This window comes from Erinaceus europaeus, chromosome 22, assembly GCF_950295315.1.
Source record: "Erinaceus europaeus chromosome 22, mEriEur2.1, whole genome shotgun sequence".
Taxonomy (NCBI): domain Eukaryota; kingdom Metazoa; phylum Chordata; class Mammalia; order Eulipotyphla; family Erinaceidae; genus Erinaceus; species Erinaceus europaeus.
In genome coordinates, this window is record NC_080183.1 from 8694925 (window position 1) to 8714099 (window position 19175).

At 42.8% G+C, this 19175-nt stretch overlaps 1 long non-coding RNA gene across 1 annotated transcript; it reads left to right on the forward strand.

The window, feature by feature from the left end:
- Positions 1 to 3773: 3773 nt before the first annotated feature.
- LOC132535397 (uncharacterized) lies at positions 3774 to 14846 on the forward strand. Its single transcript, XR_009547174.1, has 3 exons — positions 3774 to 3865; positions 4155 to 4305; positions 14495 to 14846. It is a non-coding gene; the product is annotated as an uncharacterized LOC132535397 (long non-coding RNA).
- Positions 14847 to 19175: the final 4329 nt, after the last annotated feature.

A 19175-nucleotide genomic window follows, 5' to 3' on the forward strand; every position in this document is an offset into this window, starting at 1 on the left:
TGAAGGCTCCAACTATGTGTCTAGAAGGTAGGAACAAGATGACAACTATAAAGGAAACAGAGACCTCAGGCTTCTAACCCCAAGGAGTTGAACTCTGCCCACAATCTGAATGTTCCTGGAAGCACACTTTTTTAAAAAAATTTATTTATAAAAAATGGACACTGATTCCCACCACCAGAACAATTCCCGCACAATTCCCACCACCAGAACTCCGTATCCCATCCCCTCCCTTCTTAGTTTTCTTTCCTTAAAGCTCTTCACAGAGGAGCTGAGGCCTACTGTCATCGTGACTTCTGGACCTGGAGATCTTGGAGAAGACAAACAAGGCCAGCTGTCTTACCTACTGAACTATGACAAAAAGAAATGTGTGTTTCTCAAGGTCATAAAATTGGCTGTCACATATCCTGGCAACAATAAGAAAGCAAGAACATGGCTTCCTAGCTTGTAAACAAGTCCCATGCCTGAAGTTGACTTCTTGATTTTCAGTTTTATTTCTTCTAGGGAAGTTCTTAGAGGAAAAAAGAAGCAATGTCAACTTATTAGTTACACTTATATCACAGTGTTGACTCTAGTAGCATTTATTTGAAATAAAAACCTGTTTAAAGAGGTTGGTTTTTTTAAAATAAGACATTATCGTGGTTATCATTGACTGGGAGGGTGGGGCCACAAAAAATTGGTGGTGGGTGCAGTATGGAGCTATACCCTGCAGTCTTATAAACCGAGTTATCCCTTTTCTCTCATCGCTTATTATCTGCCTATCCATGTCTCCATTCACCTATATATCTCCATCTCTATCTGCCTGCCTACCTAGATTTTCTTCATATCTAGCTATCATCATCTATCTTAGTAGGTGACTTAGTGAAGGAGAGGATTCCTACTTGGTTTTGTGGCTATGACAACACTGACCCATAAAACATTTTATTCAACATAAAACTGTGTGTGTGTGTGTGTATAAATGAGAAAAACACAAGATTATACATAAAACAAACTCCAGAATATTCAACAATTTCTGGTCCATTGTGGGAAAAGTACTTTTTGAATAGTTTCTGTTCTCACTCACATTTTCATTATTTTTTTCAGCATATTTGGGAAGACCATTCCTGACCATAGGTTCCTGCTTTGCTATCTGATACATCTACTTCATCTTTAGGATCCAGGATCTAACCTTAGCATCCTGAGATTCTTCTAAGCCTTTGGCTAGTTATTCAGTCCTACCCAATTCTCCTCTGGAAGAGAAAGAAGTGGTGACTGGTGCATGGGAAGAAGAGGTGAATTCTTGAAATCCTTTGGGTAGAATTGTGAAGCAATAAGCCCAGGGATATTGCAAACACAAACTTCCTCTTTTCATAATCCCAATGATCTATGTGCTAAATAAAGAATCGTTTTTTGAGTCCCCAGCCATTTTGAAGCTGAACTGCTGAAAGTTAATATTGCTATAGCTCTTGTTACATGTCATGACTCAAGATAAGAACTGAGAAACAAAAAGCAGAGCTGTAAGAGGTTAATGGAACTCGAAGAGAGACAGTCACTGCATGGGGAGATACAGGGCAACAAGTATCCTGACGTATTTCCTTCTCTGTCTGCTGTTCTGCCACCACCACCACTCACTACACTTGGCTAGAAGCTAGCAGGGAAGGTGACTTTTCATATACGTCACCCAGGTCAACTCTGTAAGGGACAGGAGTTGAGTCTGAAGATGAAAACAGTATGTCCAGTATCTTGGAGTAGCCTGGGATCAGAGACAGCCACGCCCCACCTGGCTCACTGCATCAGATGCTATCAGAATAGGGGTGCGTGCATTGATAGAGCAAAGGCGTAAGCGTGGGTATGTTCAAAGGAATCTAAAGTCCTTACTGCAGAGTGCCATTCAGAGGCTGACTAATGACACACAAGAGAGGGCCCTTGCCCCGCAGGAAATCCTGGTGACTCTTGTGACTGTAGAAGGTAGACCTAGGGTACTGTCTACAGACTATGAACTCAGGACTGTGCTGCTTGGCTCCTTCTAAACTCTGTGTGTGTGTGTGTGTGTGTGTGTGTGTGTGTGTGTGTGTTCATGTGTGCATGTGTAGATAGACACAGGATGCTGGGAAGTGCAGGTATGGAATACAGTGCCAGATACTTTTCCCTAAGTGTAAGATTGCCTCATTCACAAATATTTGCTTTTCTCTGGTAATAGTTTTTTTCTTATTTAAGAAAGGATAAATTAACAAAACCATAGGGTAGGAGGGGTACAACTCCACACAATTCCTACCACCCAATCTCCATATATCCCACCCCCTCCCCTGATAGCTTTCCCACTCTCTATCCCTCTGGGAGCATGGACCCAGGGTCATTGTGGGTTGCAGAAGGTGGAAGGTCTGGCTTCTGTAATTGCTTCCCCGCTTCTTCTTCTAGCGTTTGCCCTTCTTCCGTAGCCAGTCAACAGCGTCAGGTTGAGCCTGATGTCTGCTTGTTCCTGGCTTTGAAAGTGACTGGGATCCATGTGGATTCAGTCGGCTAGGAAGGATCGTCAGTTTCCCCAATAAATGGGTCTTCCCCACTGAACATGGGTAATAGTTTTTAATATACTAGAGTTGGATTCTCAGTGACCACATATGTACTAGGTAACACAGCCCTCCCCACCCCTTTGGCTGAGTGGTTAAGGAATTTGGCAATGAATTCCAATGTATGAATCCCTAATACATATAACATAGATGTGTATACTTAGCATATATCTACATATATAGGTATATGCATATATATATATATATACATATATATGATTGCCAGCCTGGAGGAGGAGAAGCTCTTACAGAATAGAATATTTAGCAATGGTTGGGTATCCTACTTCCTGCTGGGTGGAAGAAGCCATCAGCTTTGAGAGGAAGTGAAGCCCATCTGTGAGAAGTAAATCTATAAAGACACAAAGTCCAAGACTAGCTCAGTGTCCATTGCTGTTGAATTCAGGCTGCACCTTTGACCTTGCCATTTGATTAAGTCCTTTACTGATGTCATTTAACCCACTATTCTTTCAATAAATATCTCCCTCCCCGTTTTTTTTTTTGGGGGGGGATTAGAACTTGACAGAGTTTGATTTTCTTACAAAGTCCTTATTTTCCAGAAAGTGGTATCCACACTCAACCTAGTGTGTATGACCCAGAACTTAGTCAGTATCATATGATAAGAAGTCAGAACGCCAGAGACACCATGATGCATGGAAAAGGAAGATGAATAGTTGGATGAAAGTTTTGCTGTCGGATGGAGCAAATTCTGTGGTTACAGAATATTTCGGGCAAGTAGACTAGCACTTGCCAAAGGTAAGTTTATGAAACAAACAGCTGGCGTCTAATTGCATGTTGGGGGGAGGGGGGAGGTCAGAGCCACAGAGCCCCACAGCTGAGGACATTAAATTGCTGTAAGGCCATTAGGGAACCATGACAGTATTTGAACATGGCAGTGATATTATGAAGGCTGTGTCTCTACCTGGCATTATGCAGGTAAATTGAAGGATGTTGGTATGCTTCTACTAATTCTGCTTCTCAAACCCCTTCTGTTTCATTGGTTTAATCCCCCCTGTTTAACACTGTATTCTATTTACATAACCACTGTTAACAAAGCACTACCCTGCCTGCAGGGCATTGGTTTAATCCCGTAGTACACCCTGATTTGCACCAGTCACTTTTCGCTCCACCCTCTTACATCACATCCGGTTTACGCTCTACTTGGCAAGTATATATATAAAGACAGGATTGTGATTAGAGGTTAGTTTAGTTTAGTTTAGCTTGGCTTAGATTGTGCAGCGTTCCACATGAATAAAGAGATACTGTGTACAGCTCAGCTATGGTCGTCTGTCTCCCGTCAGTGAAGCTCAGCCTGGCAGAAGGAGGTAAGAAATAATATGAGTTACGTGATTCGGAGGGCTTGCGAGTGCAGTAGGGGTTTAGAAATGTAGAAGTGGAAAGCGAGGGAGATGTATCTTACTCCTCTCTGTATCCTCCACGCTTCTTAGCAAGTAACTCAGCACCTTTCTCATTAAAGTCTTGTTTATAGCCACATGCTGTAACAGTTAGCATTGAAGAATCATTGTAGTATAACATTATGTAGGTGTTTATCACTGAACATCAGATGTTACACTCTTATTTACTTTGTAAGTTTTTTTTCCCTTTTGGTCTCAGGATCATGGCTCCAGGATTCTATCACTCCCTGCAAGCCTAGAAGTTTCCTTTTCAGTGTCAGAGAAAGAGAAGTTGGGGATAGAGAAGGAGAGACACCGAAGCAGCACTCCACTGCTTGTGAAGCTTCTCGCTGGCATGATGTTCTCATGTGGTGAGTAGGGGTTTCCAGCACAGGTCCTTGTGCATGATGAAGCGTGTACTCTGCTGTAAATTATCTGATGGTCCACACACTTTTTTTTCCTTTTAGTCTTTTGTATTTTTATTTATTGTAGAGACAGGAAGTGTGAGGGAAGCGGGAGATAGTGAGAGAGAGAGAGAGAGAGGGAGAGAGAGAGACATCTGCAGGACCATTTCACTGTTCTTAAAGTTTCCTCTCTGCAGGTGGGGACCAGGGAGGGGCTTGAATCCACATCCTTGCACACACTAATGTATGTGCTCAGCCAGGTGCACTGCCACCCAGCATCCTGGCCCACACATGTTTATGTATTTATCTTCATAGCTTTATATAAAAGAGAGAAAAGAGCACCATTATCTGTGGGAAATGATGATTCCAGACATTGAACTTGGTGTCTCAGGGGCTCCAGGCCTGGACATCTTAGACTTTAAATGCTGAGCTGTCTCTTCAGACCAAATATCACACTTTTAAAATAAATGGTATTATTGAGTAAGGGAAGTCATTTGGACTGAATATTTTAATTAAAATCATGTTTTAATATATCTTCAAAAGACAAAACTGAAATGTGTTTTAGGTTCATAAATTGATGTTTCAAATACAGGACTTCAAATGCCCTGATCATGAGTAGGTCACAGGTACACAATATGACAACAGAAATATTTGCTTCATAGATAGAGTTGTACCCTTGAAAAAAACACATCTTCAGGTCAATTAGAGAAAAAGATACAATTTATTAGTATAAATTAGTAATTCTCTTTAGACTCCAGTAAGGAGTAAGTTGCTGCAAGGCTTGATTGAGGGCTATTAGACTTTCCACATCTCCAGCCACTTAAAATGTGAATTGGTATCCTGCTAACCAAGCATTTATCCTCCCATATAGCCTCAGAGAAAAATGTCCAGAGTAAAGATTACTATGAATCATTCAGGAAAGTAGAGCATTAGAATTCCTTGTAATGCACTGATTTCATGTCTTAAGTGTTAAGCTTTTGAAACTTTATTAGTCTATATAGGAACCAGCCTTCCACATTGCACAGTATTCTGAATTTGTAGAATAATAAATGTGCCAAAGACACAGTTTACAGGCTAGTGGGCTGTATAATGCCAATTAGGCTGACCAAGAGGGAAACAGTGAATATAATGGCATTACAGTTTGCACAAATGGACTATACAGAATCTGAAAACAAACACTAATAAGTGAAATAAGTATATTGTAAAGCCTAGGCAACCACCAAATGGAAGCCTAGTGGTGGCAAACCTGTTTGAGTGCACACATTGCAGTGCACAAGGATACAAGTTCAAGTCCCTGGTCCCCAGCTGCAGAGGGGAAGCTTCACGAGTGGTGAAGCAGTGCTGCAGGCGTCTATCTCCCTCTCCCCTCTCAATTTCTATCTCCCCATGAAATAGAATAAACAATTTAAACAGTAGGTCAAGGAGATAGAGCTGGGGTAGCACTTAAGACCTCCATCCAGGAGAGGAGGCCCTAGGCTCACACCCCAGCACCGCGTAACACAATGCCAGGACTGGAAGGCGCACTGTTCTGTTTCTTGTGGGAGTTGCTTCTGATGTCCAAATAATGACTGGGAAAGTTGATTTGGCTGGCACGGAGAGAGCAGGCTCTGCATGTGTGAAGCCGCAGTTTGATCCCTGACACTTTCCCCCTTAAAATTTCAATCTTAAATTGGAGCCCCTGTACAAAGACTGAAGTCCTCGGCTGGGAAATAGTTCACTTGCATAGTGTGCTGTTTCCCTATGAGCATAACCCAGGCTCAAGCCTGGCCCCCACAGCATTGAAAGCAGCTTTGGTGCTGTGATATCTCTCTGTCTCTAAAGACAAAAAAGAAAAGACTGAAACCCTGAGTGACAGTTGTTTCAAATACCCAGATCTGCCTTGTCCATAAAAGTGCCAAGATAATACCTTCTTCTTCTTCTAGCGTTCGCCCTTCTTCCGTAGCCAGTCAACAGCGTCAGATAATACCCGAGACTCTTGAGTTCCCAGGTTGAATCCCTGGTACCACCATAAGCCAGAGATGAGCAGGGGCTCCGGTTAAGAAGATAAGTAACTAAAAATAACAACAACAACAAAAAAGCTAAAGTCGTCTTTCCTTTAAAATTATTTTCTTGCAGGGAGTTGGGCTGTAGCGCGCAGCTGGTTAAGCACAGGTGGTGCAAAGCGCAAGGGCCAGATTAAGGATCCCGGTTGGAGTGCCTGGCTCCCCACCTGCAGGGGAGTCGCTTCACAGGTGGTGAAGTAGGTCTGCAGGTGTCTGTCTTTCTCTCCCCCACTCTGTCTTTTCCTCCTCTCTCCATTTCTGTCTGTCCTATCCAACAATGATGACATCAATACAACAATAACTACAACAATAAAACAACAAGGGCAAGAAAAGGGAATAAATATTAAAATTTTTTCTTGCAGCCAAAACACAAAGCATCTCCACATTATGACTTGTAGTGGTTTTTCATTAATCATGGGGAAGCAGAGGCCCTGACTCTGAAGGAGGCCACAGAAAGAGCCTCACTGCACATGGATTCTGCTCCATTTGGGGCCCCATGAATCTGACTGACGGGAGAAGGGCCTGCTGTTGTCTGGGTCCCTGCCCCTGAAACCTCATCTTCCCTTCCAGATGCCCAACTGTTGTCCTGCGCTCACAGCGAAGGACCCACATAGTCAACGACTGCCATCTCTCCAGATTCAAAGGAGGTCTCGAAACTTTACATCAGGCTCAACCTGACGCTGTTGACTGGCTATGAAAGAAGGGCAAATGCTAGAAGAAGCGAAGTTCCCCCATGAATTTCTATTTCTTACCCAGAATAATCAGATTTGGAGAATGTGCTAAAGGAAAGAGCTTGTCACGTTGCATTAGGTGAGCACTGTGGCTTTGAAGTTGTCAGGTAACTTGATTGCTGGGGGCCCAAGCATTCACAGGCATGACTGAGTTCACTTAAGAGGAGGATTTTTAAAATGTCCTGCCTGGGGTTGTTGAAGGCAAATGAGAAACGGTGTGCAGCCAACAGCTCCCAGGTGCTGTAGGAGTTATTTCTCAGAACAGACACCCCAAGACTGGGAGGATGCTTGTGAGGCATTTAGTTACACAATACTAACACACTAAAGGAGGCTTTGTAGTTCTGTTTTTGTTTTTGAATTATCCGCATTTATTTAATAGATAGAGTCAAACTGAGAAGGAAGGAGGAGAGAGAGAGAGGGAGAGAGATGGAAAGACACTTGCAATACTACTTCACCACCTGCAAAGCTTTCCCCCTGCAGGTGGGGACCAGAAGCTCGAACCCAGGTTCTTGCGCACTGTAACAGGTGTGCTCAGCCGGGTGCGCCACCGACCAGCTGCTTGCTTTGTGCTTTTTTACAAAGCACTCTCACAAGTCTCAGTTCATAGGACACTTTTGTAAGGTAAATGCTATTTTTAAACTTTATTTCTAAGACAGCAAGACGAGAACTGTGCTCAGTTCTGTTGTGTGGTGTGCCAGGCATGCAAAGACTCTGAGCTCTAATACTGAAATATCTCCCTGCTTCTATTATTATTTTGTCTCCATTTAAAAATGAAGATACGAAGGGTCAGAGGCAATGCCTCCCTCTAGAATATTTTTATTTTTGTCTTTAATTTAATTTTATCTTTTTACCTCCAGGGTTAGAGCTCTGTGTCAGCAGCTTTGAATCCACTGCTCCTAGCGGCCATTTTTGTCCATTTTATTGGATAGGACAGAGAGAAACGGAGAGGGGAGGGGAAGACAGAGAGGGGGAGAGAAAGACAGACACCTGCAGACCTGCTTCACCGCCTGTGAAGCGACTCCCCTGCAGGTGGGGAGCCGGGGGCTCGAACAGGGATCCTGACGCCGGTCCTTAAGCTTTGCGCCATAGGCATTTAACCCACTGTGCCACCGCCTGACTCCCTTTCTTTCTTTCTTTCTTTCTTTCTTTCTTTCTTTCTTTCTTTCTTTCTTTGTAGGATTTCTAATAACAAATACCAGGAAGTCTGGATCAGAAGCGTCTTCAACACAACCCTAATCCTTTTGGGCTGTCCCTTTATTCTGGGTCTCCTGGGGCCCCTTGGGTGTGTGTGTGTGTGTGTGTGTGTGTGTGTGTGTGTGTGTCAAGTCCTTGTGGCTGATATCACAACACTCTTCCTACTGATGCCTACATCTGAGCAGACCTTTGGAAAGCAAGAAGGTTTATATGAGAGATGGTTAGGGCTTCTCTTTAAAAGAACAGGAATAGAACAACCATTTAGTACAAAAATGCTCTTTATAAATTGTTTTCTCTGACCACCTGTGGCCAGGAGTTCTGTATTCTTTAGGTCAGCTCCTTGAAGTGCTTGCTAGTCCTCCAGCAGAGACCCTCAGACTCTCTTCCTCCTCTCCTTACTTAGGCAACAGGGAGACAGTGAGCTCTGAAGCCCAGCCCAGGGGTAGAGGAGACAGTTCTGTGTCAGGTATAACAGATGAGAGAAGGCTGAGGGGGGTGCGTTGCTGCCTGGCGGCCACTGTTGATAACACACTCTTTTGTAAAAGAATATATGCCTTGCTTCAACTCCTTATTTTTTGCCTTGATAAGTAATTTTAATTGGATGTCATTTACAACAGTTAGATCTGCCAAGAAGGCAGACTGGAACGTCAGCAAAGGGAATTCATGTTCTGTGGTTGCTGTTAGGACTTCAGAGCCAGGGGGTATGTGCTGAGTCATCCCGCCTCCTGACATCTATCTCTCCCTCACTGCTGGACTCCACAAGGACTTGACACACACACATACACACACACACCCAAGGGGCCCCCAGGAGACCCAGAATAAAGGGACAGCCCAAATGGATTAGGGTTGTGTTGAAGACGCTTCTGATCCAGACTTCCTGGTATTTGTTATTAGAAATCCTACAAAGAAAGAAAGAAAGAAAGAGAAGGAAAGGAAGAAAGGAAGAAAAAGTAGCCTAACGAACTGCCAGTAAATGAAACCAACACTTTCCCTCCGTCTGACTTTGCTGAGAAATTCCTCCCTGTGTGGGCAGAAGCAATCTCTAAGGGGAACAAAGCCTTTGAGGGGTGAACACTACCCCAATGGCCATTAAAGACACTTAGAATAAAGAAACGTATTTATCTTCCTTCCTGTGTATTTTATGTCTGTGAAACCTATTTTAGGATGCACTTGGGGCCGCACTAGCATTTGTGGATGTTAACGCAGATGTTAAGTGACTCCCCTGATTTATGAATCTACTTTGAATTTTTAATCAGTACAAGGAAAGCTGTTACACTCAGGAAGCCTGGGGTGGCATGTGGGGTGATTATTGAAGAGGCTAAATAAATAGTGCAAAAAGAAATCCTTTTCTGGAATTCTGTAATGATTACACAGGACGGTGTTTAAAAATGTTTACACATATATACTTTGTCCTGACAGTTCAAGTTAAAATGGATTTGCCCAGGACATTGTTTCTGAGATCACAGCACAACTAACTGAGGGTCTGTCTTCACTGGAGGTGCTCTCTCTCAAACCATCTTGACTCCAAACAAGTGGACCTTTATAAAATCTTAAAATTAAAAGTGGAGTTTTGGACTTCTAGGAGGCGTAGCCATGAGGTAACAGGGAACAGAACCGTTCTCTCCTCGACAACAAATATTTACAATCACTGAACTCAACAAAACTCACCAACTACAGCTGACACATTTCTAGCCTCAGTCACCAAGTAGCAGACACTATTTTGATTCCATCCTGACTTCCCTGGGCAGATGACCTCACCAAAGTGTCCTGGAACCTCACCTCTCCAGAGCCCTTCCCCACTAGGGAAAGACAGAAACAGGCTGGGGGTGTGGATCCATCTGTCAACAGTCATGTCCAATGGAGAAACAATTATAGAAGCCAGACCTTCCACCTTCTGCACCTCCACAATAATTTTGATCCATATTCCTAGAGGGGGAGAAATGATAGGGGAAGATGACCAGACGGCTCTGAACTCCAACTCCACCAGGAACTGGAGAGACAGGAAAAAGGGAAGGGGACATTTGGATGTAGTAACAGGTGTTTGTGTGACTTGGAATGGAAGAGAAGATAGGACCATAAAAGGGGGCATATATAGACAGATAGTTGTAGAAAATATCTGCAACCTTAAGAGAATTGCTATTGCTTACAATGGGGGAACTGGGAATTCAGAACTCTGGTGGTGGAAACGGTACAGACTTATACCCCTGTTATCTCTTAATTTTGTAAATCAATATTAAGTCACTAATAAAATAAACATGGGTCCCATAAATGGCTGTGTTCTGGGTTGGCTGCATGTGCAAACCTGAAAGCCACGAGGCCAGGTGACTGACGCTCGTCTGTTAATAGCTCAGCCACAGAGGCTCCAATATATCTGAGTACAGTCGAGCGAGTTCTCCTTTTTCTATTCCCTTTACAGCTGGGGCCTGTCTGCAGAGAGCAAGATGGCAAACCATCTAGGACCTCAGCCAGAGATTGACCTTCATGTCTCATGCCTGCTCTCAGCTGCCGAGTCACCTCTTGGGTCTAGTTCCTATTTATCCACTTAGTCTCCATGAGAAAGTGAGATAGGGAGAGCCAGAGACAGAGAGAAGACATGCAGAAGCACCCCCCATCCACACACACACCATACACGGACTCCTATTTACTGCTCTCATGTGGTGTGAGGGGTTGAATCCAGGGTTTCACATACGCGAGGCTGTTGAATCACCTACCTGGTCCTGAGTTGTCCACTTGTAAACAAACAAAGAAACAAATAACTCTGTTCCTAATATAAATCCTTTGCTCGCTAAAATGTGTTTTTTTTTGATATTTCATTTTTGTTTTATTCAATACAGACAGAAAGAAATTAGGAAGGAAAGGGGAGATAGCTAGGAAAAGAGAAAGAGACACCTGTAGCACCACTTCACTGCTTGTGAAGCTTCCTCCCTCTAGGTGAGGACTGGGGGCTTGAACCTGTGTCCTTGTTCATGGTAACATGTGTACTCAATCAGGTGTGCCATTGATTAGCCCCTCAGGAAAGTGTTTTTCAATGAATGAACAGATACATTGAAAACTGAGATCCTTCCGGCAAACATCCATGTCCTTCAAGATGTTTGTCAGTAATTTAATTCCTCCTATATTTTCTTGTCTGCTTTGATGGCTTCACCATCTATCTTTTTTTTTTTTTTTTTTTGCCTCCAGGATCATCATGGGGGCTTGGTGCCTGCACTATGAATCCACTGTTCCTGGTGGCTTTTCCCCACTGTTGTTGGTATTGTTACTGTTATTATTGTTGTTATCAGATATAACAGAGAGAAATTGAGAGAGGAGGATAAGACAAAGTGGGGGAAAGAAAGATAGATAGCTGCAGATCTGCTTCACCGCCTGTGAAGCGACTCCCTTGCAGGTGGGGAGCCAGGGGCTCGAACTGGGATCCTTGTGCCTATGCTCACGCTTTGCGCTATGTGCGCTTAACTCAGTGTGCCTGGTCCCTTCACCATCTATCTAGTCTTTAAACAGAGGCACACAGAAGGCACAAATGATATCATCTCCTGCTTGTCTTGTACATCCTCAAACTCAGCTCAGTCCAATAGCTTCTTTCAAATCTGGCATCGCTGCTCCATTCCCTCTGCCGCGACCTCTGACCATCTCCTTTCATCCAAGTGCTAGAAGCTCCTGGGGGTCTGTCCTCCTTGCCCCTAGTTATCTAACACTGAACTCTTGCTAATTTTACCTGAATAATATGGTGATTCCTGTCTCAGGGCATTTGCACATGTTTTTTTTTCCTTTTTTTAAAAAAATATTTATTTATTCCCTTTCGTTGCCTTTTTTTTTTGCATAGGACAGAGAGAAATGGAGCCAGGGGCTTGAATCTGGATCCTTACTCCGGTCCTTGTGCTTTGCGCCACGTGCACTTAACCCGCTGTGCTACTGCCGGATTCCTGCCCTTGTATTTTCTTATTGTTGTAGTTATTGTTGTTGTTATTGATGTCATTGTTGGATTGGACAGAGAGAAATGGAGAGAGGAGGGTGTTGCTGAGGAGTTATTCTGATGCAGTTTCCGCCCCCAGGTTTTTCTATGCCCCGCTAAATCCTAGAGTGCCCCCTTTCAACCAATCCTGGCCCTACACGGCACCCCTGGTTGTCGCCCAGTAAAAAGCCCCCTCACCCCTCCCCTCTCTCTCTCTGGGCTCTGGGCTCTCCCTCCCTGAGGTCTCGCTCCCTGCTCTCCCCCCGTGGTCGGCCATTGCTGGCTGGCTCCACGTGGTCTGAACCAAACCTCCCCCCCCATCCTATAATAAAGATCTGTGTACCCCTTTGCTCTGGACATCTGCTCTCTTCTCTGCGGTGCAGCCCGACACCAGACCACCGCAACAACAGGAGGGGATGACAGAGACGGGAAGAGAAAGACACCTGCAGACCTGCTTCACCGCCTGTGAAGCGACTTCCCTGCAGGTGGGGAGCTACGGGCTTCTGCCGGTCCTTGCTCTTTGTGCCATGTGCACTTAACCCTCTGCACTACCACCCAACTCCCATTTTTCTTCTTTATTTAATTTTTGTTTTAATTTATAAGAAGGAAACACTGACAAAACCATAGGATAAGAAGGGTACAACTTAATACAATTCCCACCACCACGTCTCCGTATCCCATCCACTCCCCTGATAGCTTTCTTATTCTTTATCCCTCTGGGAGCATGGACCCAAGGTCATTGTGGGATGTGGAAGGTGGAAGGTCTGGCTTCTGTAATTGCTTCCCCACTGAACATGGGCGTTGACTGGTCGATCCATACTCCCAGCCTGTCTCTCTCTTTCTCTAGTAGGGTGGGGCTCTGGGGAAGCAGAGCTCCAGGACACATTGGTGGGGTTGTCTATCCAGGGAAGTCTGGTTGGCATCATGCTAGCTAGCATCTGGAACCTGGTGGCTGAAAAGAGAGTTAACATACTAAGCCAAACAAATTGTTGAACAATCATAAACCTAAAGGCTAGAATAGTGCAGATGAAGACTTGGGGGGGGGGGTCCTCCATTTTGTAGCTAGCTAGCTAGTAGGCATATTTTAGTTATATTCCAAAGGCCCTGTGGCTATAATAGTTTTTTTTTTTTCTCTGAGCCTGAAATCTGATATGCAGGTGGATCCTAGTTATTGTCTGGGGAAGAGAGTAGCTCCCTAATATAGGAAAGGGGATTCTCTTCTTTTTAAGGGTATTTTTCCACCCAATAAATTTCTAGTTGATTTTGAAAACCAAGACTGGGGGTCACCCCTGTCAGTTAGTAGCCTTGCCTAAATCACCCTTAACCAAGAGAACCAACTGGTTCATCACACCTCATGGCTACTTGCCTGTTGCATTTTTGCACTTTCTATGACATTGTCAGTAATATTTTATTTCACACCATAAGAAACATCAAATTCACCTTTATCTCTTCAATGCAAGACTCGCCATAGAACAACTCTGTAAGAGCTCATTTTTTTTTTTAAATTTCTGTATTAGGTAAATGTTTTAGCTCTTCTATTCATGACAGAATGAATGAACAAGAGACAGAATTACGACACTCAATCAGGTTTTGATTACCAGTTTTAATCATCTATGTAGAGTTTTCGTTCAGCAAGGATTATGGGTGAGCTATGACTCTGAGACGCAGATTACTAACAGCATTGTCTAATTCAACCTTCACCAATTGCTCTGCAAATTTATTTTTATTTTAAATAAACTCACTATGTATTTATCTTTCTTTCATTTGATAGAAGTGAAAGAAATTGAGATGGGTGGAGGAGATAGAGTGCAAGAGATGAAGAGACACCCATAGTGCTGCTCCACCAGGGATGAAGCTTCCTCCCTGCAAGTGGGGACCAGGGGCTTGAATCTGGTTTCCTGTGCTCAGTAAATGTGTGCACTCAACCAGGTGTGCCACCACCCAGCCCCCGAGGTAGACATCTCATTTTACCAGTGAGAAAGTAAGGCATAAATAAGTGGCCCACTTCATTTCTTTCTTACTTTTATTGACTGCAGGGAACATGGAGTATAGAGTGGAGAAAGAAGAGTTTTGTTAATGGACATTTAGGTTGCCTCCATTTTTTGGCTATAGCGAACAGTGAAACTATGAACTAGGGGTGCATATGTCCCTCTGAATTAGTGGTTTGGTATCCTTTGGATAAAGGCTAAGAGTGGTACTGCTGGATTTTTATAAGGTAATTCCATTTTTATTTGTTTAAGGACTCTCTACATAGTCTTCCAATAGGGCTATATACCAGTTTACATTCCCACCAGCAGTAGAATAGGCCACTTCTCCACAATCTTTCCAACAGATGATTTGCTAAAGAAGTTATGGGATATATATTCCATGGAATACTACACTGCAATCACAAAAGATGATCCTGTGTACTTTGGGACAAAACAGATGGAACAGGAGATGATTATGCTAAGCGACATAAGTAAAGAGATGAAAGACAACTACCAGATGGTTTCACTCATATGTGGAATCTAGAGAACTGATACACATAAACTTGAAAAAGAAACCAAACAGAAGCAAGCAGTTTCTGAGACTTGTGAGAACTCTGGTATTTATCTTTAGGAGGTGGGAGGGTGGGGATACAGAACTCTGGTGGTGGGTGTGGTGTGCAACTCTACATTATAAATATTACAATCTTATAACCTACTATTAATCATAAATATTACAAATAAAAAAGAAATCATATGCTCTAAAAAAAGGAGGAAGAGGAGGAGAAGGAGGAGGAGAGGGTGAAGAAGGAGTTTTACATGGTATGGAATGCTGAGAAGTGCATTGGACTGGCAGTTAGTGTATTCTTACCCAATTCTATCAATGACTCGCTGGCTTGGGGCTTTGAATCTGTAGGAGGAGGGGTTGGCTCCATGATCTCTAAGTTTCCTTCCAGCTCTGAAAGTCAGTGATTTCCTTAGTTTTCGAATGAAGCAAAATGAAATGCAACCCTCCTCCGCACCAATATGCTATATTCACACAGCTGTGATTTTGCTAAAAATGGACATTTTAAATGTTAAAACAGTACATGATAGAAAATAGCGTGGAAGCAAAATAAATTTGCTGAAGGATTAATAATACTTTAAAGGCCTGGATCCCACTCAGTATAAAAATCTTCCCAGAACGGAGGATGCGAGATGACATTAATTTTACTACAGGTTTTTTCTTTTTTTAAAGATCATGTTTTGATATATTTAGTCATCAAATAAATTCTGAATCTGGCTGTATTTCCATTGAAATGTAGGCTCCAGTACACTCTGAATTCACTCTGTGACTTGAGGTCACAATGAGGTAAATTCCACAAAACTTCTGTGTGTGTGTGTGTGTGTGTGTGTGTGTGTGTGTGTGTTGACAAAAATAGTGGAGGTCACTTCTTCACTGAGAAAAGAAAATATACCTTGGACAGATACGGTGAAGAGCTCCTGATATCATCCCTCTTGGGCAAGGGAAATAGCTTAATGACCATTCAAAGAGACTCTCATGCCTGGGGCTCCAAAGTCTTAGGTTCAATCCCCACATTAAGCCAGAGCTGTACAGTGCTCTGGTCTAAAAATAAAAAACTAATAAGAAAATAACAATAACACAAATTAACAAATAAAAAATACAAGACTTCTGGAGGTAGGGCTATGGATCAGCAGCAGCTATGTTTCTCTCCTTTCCTCTCCTCTCTGGGTCAACTAGGAATACCAAAGGAAATCACCTGGGACCACAACAAGATGGGACTAGAACGACTTTAGGAATCCAACAAATCACTGGTGAGTGCAAACACCTGTGGCTCCTGGCCAGAGTAGAGCCTGAGACTTTGAGCGGCTGGTAACAGTTCGACAGTTTACCAGTTGAGGCATCACCTCCAGTCTGTTTTACCAACAGAAAGACTGCTGTAGGGAGGATAGGACTCCCCTAAGACTCACCAAATGCAACTGTGAGACTCTATTGCTACTGTCCTCAGATGCTGGGCACCAAGGGAGTGGCCCTGTGTTGACATCTGGGAACAGAGAACTGACCAGGGAACTCAGGAAAAGAGCTACACCTCAGTGGCCTAGCAGAAGGCTGTATAGTAGGAACCTTTCCACATTGTTCTCCTGATGAGAACATGGTGAATAATTGCCTCAGAACCTACAGACTATAAACGGGACTTGTTTAGAAACTCACAGAGCCCAGCAGTGCTGCCTGGCTTGGCAGAGAAGCTGAATTGAGCCTGGAGCTTTGGAACCTTTGGGTGTGACAGTCTCTGTGCTATCTCTCCCCCCACCTTGCTTTATCTCTTGGTCAGAAGTGAGGTAATAAGAATCCTACTTATAGTTTAAAAGCCCTCAGTCTCCCATAGCCTATAGGGAAGAAAAAGAACAAAAGAGGCTTTAACAGCCACTGTGCTCCAACTCAGGAACTGAAATAATATTGAAGCAAACATTAATTTCCACAACTTTGAACTCTTTAGGTACCTTACTTAGACACAAATCAATCCAGGCAAGAGTGATCAGTGATTTGAAAACTACTGAGAGAGGGACCTCATAACATACTACATAGAATGATTAAACCAACAAGAAGAAATATTTGGAGAAATGAACCAAGATAAGAGCCCAGCTAAAAGCCCCCAAAGGTTGAAGCACAGAATAATGAGGTCAACATCCAAACACTAGTTAAGGAAATAGTCACAGGAGTGAGTGAGAGTTTGAAAGAATTGTCATCAGAAATGCAGAGACAACAAGTGAGACTCTGGAATAAAATACTAATTAGCTCAAGGTCATTAGAGATCTTAAAGCTGAAATACCTGAGCTAAGAATGCTACTAGCTGAACAAGCTAAAACAGTTATCAGAACAGGGTAACAAAATGGAGGAACTCCAGAAAACAGTAGAGAGGAAAGAGAATAGAATCAATGAGGCTGAAGACAGAATTAGCAAGATCGAAGATAAATAAGAGAGACTGAAACAACAACAGAGTCCTATGGGATGACTTCAAAAGAAACAATATACGCATTATTGGCTCACCAGAGGAAGAGAGAGAAGGAGAGGAAGAAAGCGTTCTCCAAGCCATAATAGCTGAAAACTTCCCTAGTCTAGACAACATCAAAGACATAAAGATTCAATAAGCCCAGAGGGTCCCAAACAGAATTAACCCAGACCTAAAGAAACCAAGACATATCATACTTAGAATGGAAAGGAATAAGGATAAAGAAAGGATCCTGAAGGCTGCAAGAGAAAAACAAAGAGTCACCAACAAAGGAAAACCCATAAGATTAGCAGCAGACTTCTCCACACAAACACTACAGGCCAGAAGAGTATGGCAAGATATCTATTGAGTGCTCAATGAGGAAGGCTTTCAAACAAGACTACTGTATCTTGCTAGACTGTCATTCAGATTAGATGGAGGCATAAAAACCTCAGACAAGAAACTGTTGAAAGAATCAACTATCACCAAGCCTGCTCTGAAAGCAGTTCTGAAAGGTCTCCTATAAACAGTGGGACCACCATATATCAGAACACTCTAAAACTCTACAAGAATGGTGTTAAAATATCTTCAACCTTTGATATCAAAAAATGTCAATGGCCTGAATTCACCTATTAAAAGGCACAGAGTAGGAAGATGGATCAGAAAACACAACCCAACAATATGCTGTCTACAGTAAATCCACCTATCTCAACCAGACAAACACAGAATCAAAGTGAAAGGATGGAGAACTATCATACAAGCCAATGGCCCACAAAAAAGGGCAGGAACAGCTATTCTCATATCTGACATGACAGACTTCAAAATCAATAAAAGTTAAAAAAGATAGTGATGGACATTACTTAATGCTCAGAGGATCAGTCAATCAAGAGGACTTAACAATTATTAACATCTATGCACCCAATGAGAAGCCATCTAAACACATCAAACATCTACTGAAAGAGTTACAGCAATATATTAATAGCAACACAGTCATAGAGGGGACTTCAACACTCCACTCTCTCAACTTGACAGATCATCCTCAATAAAGACATGAGGGAGCTAAATGAGGAGATGGATAAACTAGAACTATTGGACATTTTTAGAGTCATTCACCACAGGAAACTGAAATATACATTTCACTCAAGTCCACATGGTTCATTCTCAAGGATAGACTGTGGGATTATGTGAAAGCATGGTAGAGCTTATAGGAACTCTCTCATCCTTGAGATGGAAGTCTGGAAAGACACCCTACTTTACAGTATCTCCCTTTCAGGGATAGAGCTAGGAGGGAAATGCTTTCCTGACTCAGTTTCCTATTGTTTGTCTCCCAGCTTCACAAAGGCCTGCAACCTCTCACAAATAACTCATTCCCCTGCTGCAGACAAAATGGCTTCCTAATGAAAGTTCACTTAGAGTTCACCATGTTCACTATAAGCTCAACACCCTTTGATCATACACATAAGCATACTCCATCACAGCCTTGCCAGTACCCTAGCAGTGAGACCTTATTTTCTTGTCCTTTGATATCTATGATTTTCATTAAGCTCTGCCCTTCTCTGCTTCATCTTATTCTACTGGTTTAACCACTATGTTTTTCTTAATACCTTTAGATAATTAACATGTCTTACATCATGGAAACTAATTGCTTTGACCTTTTGGTATCTCATCAATTCTCGTCATTCCTACCCCTCCCCACCACAGGGGTACCTGACCTTTAGAAACCTGTCATTACTGACATATGTGAAAAATGTTCTTTGTTCTACTTGCCATATAACCTTGTCCTTCTCCAAATAAAGTTGGAAGTTCATACCTGAATTTCTTCTGTCATTTCTTTGCATCAAACAACCACTAGAATTGGTGACAGCAAAGCCAGCAGCTACCTTGGTTGTGAGGCCACCCACATGAGCGCCAGCAATAGACCATATGTTAGGCCACAAAGACAGCATCTGCAAATTTAAGAGCATTGA